The sequence below is a fragment of the Lucilia cuprina genome, chromosome 3, assembly GCF_022045245.1.
Source record: "Lucilia cuprina isolate Lc7/37 chromosome 3, ASM2204524v1, whole genome shotgun sequence".
Classification (NCBI taxonomy): Eukaryota; Metazoa; Arthropoda; class Insecta; order Diptera; family Calliphoridae; genus Lucilia; species Lucilia cuprina.
In genome coordinates, this window is record NC_060951.1 from 32,295,085 (window position 1) to 32,297,139 (window position 2,055).

Here is a 2,055-nt window from a genome sequence, read left to right on the forward strand (position 1 = left end):
GTTCTGTTCTAGTTCTGTTCTAGTTCTGCTTTAGTTCTGTTCTAGTTCTGTTCTAGTTCTGTTCTAGTTCTGTTCTAGTTCTGTTCTAGTTCTGTTCTAGTTCTGTTCCAATTCTGTTCTAGTTCTGTTCTGTTCTAGTTCTGTTCTTGTTCTATTCTAATTTTGTTCCAGTTCTATTCTAGTTTTGTTCCAGTTCTATTTTAGTTTTATTCTATTTCTGTTCTAGTTCTATTCTAGTTTTATTCTAGTTGCAAAAAGTTAATTTAGAAAAAATTTTTATATGAAAGTTTATTGAAATATTTTGTCCCTAAAAAAATATTTCCTTTGCCTTTAAAATAAATAATTTTCTTTTTTTAGCATCAATCGATAATTGTTTTATAAAAAATTATGCCCCATGGATATTCTTTTGTAACCTAAATTTACATTGTTGAAATACACATATTAAATATTATTTCATTAAAAAATTATGCATTAAATAATTCGGAATTTAATTTTAACATATTTTTCCACTTCAGGGAATTTTAAACGGGAAAAAAATATGTTGCACTTTTTTAAGTAAATATATTTTTTTTGTTTTTGAATTTTTCATTAGCATTTATGTACATATGTATTTAAAGTATTGTGTAAAAAAGTGCAATCAAGGTAAATAATGCTGTCATAGATAAAAAGTATTTATATAAATAAATGTACAATAAATTTAAATTGTTATAAATGTATCCCTAAAGTATACATATGTATGTATGTAGATAAATGATAGTGTAGCTATTTATAGTTGTAAAAGTTATAATGTAAAGCTGTTAAAAAGAGACAAGAGCTTTGGTATCTCAGTATTTAAAGGATTTATTTTATAAAAAGAACAGATGTTATTGTTTTCGAAATAAAAAAATTTATTAAAATTAATTGTAAAGACAAATTATTCCAGCGTATATGACATACATGATTCATAAGGATCAGTTATTTCTGGTCAGTTTATATATTTCCTTATTTGCTTTAAATTATATATTTTTAAAACTAATTTAAATAAGTTTTGAATTTACGTTTTTAAAGATATTAAATATTCAAAATATATTTTGGAAAAGGATAAATACAAAAATTTTTATTTGACTTATGTACATTTTAAGGGAGAAAATTCTTGAAATGAAAATACATAGATTTGCCTAACAATATGACCCATATTTAATTTTTACATTAAACAAAATAAATTCCATGGGTCTTATTCATAGACTTTTATCAAAGTTTTATAAATCAAAATTTCATACAAAATTTGTTCAATAAAACTTTGATAAATGTTTATGAATAAGGCTCTAAGTCAATATCATCATACAATATTCAACAAGATTTTGATTGGTAAGTAATTAAAAATGTACAATTTTGTGATTCAATAACACTGAATAATTGTGTTCATGTAAAAGCAGAAAAAAAGACAAAAATTCAAAAATTATTAAAAAAACAACAAACTATTAAAAATATGTTTTGAGGAAATACAAAAAAGGAACTAAATTACCAAAGCAGTAGAGAAATTTACACATACATATGTATGTACCAATTTATGTGTTTATTTATACAAATAAACAATTCTATAGTAAATGCTGTAGTATTTAGTATTGTAAATATACAACAATACAATTATACATATACACATACATACTTTTGTTTTCTAAAGTCTGCTAAATAAACCAACAATTTTAGTTACATATTCAGACATTACTAGAATGCAAATATACACATATACGTATATATGAATGTAGACAAATTTAACAGTAAACATAAACACATACAATACTATCTAATTTATACATACTGAGCGTGTGAGTGTGACTCTACACTACAGGAACTTAAACATACAAACTCACGTTTGTCTATTTACATACTTAACAAACAACAATGAAAACAGAACAATTTAACATGCACATTTATGCACACAATAATATTGTAATTGTTGTTGCTGTATAGATGTTTGACTGCTTGTATTGCTGTAACACATACATATATGTATGTATATATAAACATACTTATAAAGAGTAGTGTCCTTGTTGCATGAGAGTTGTTAAAAGG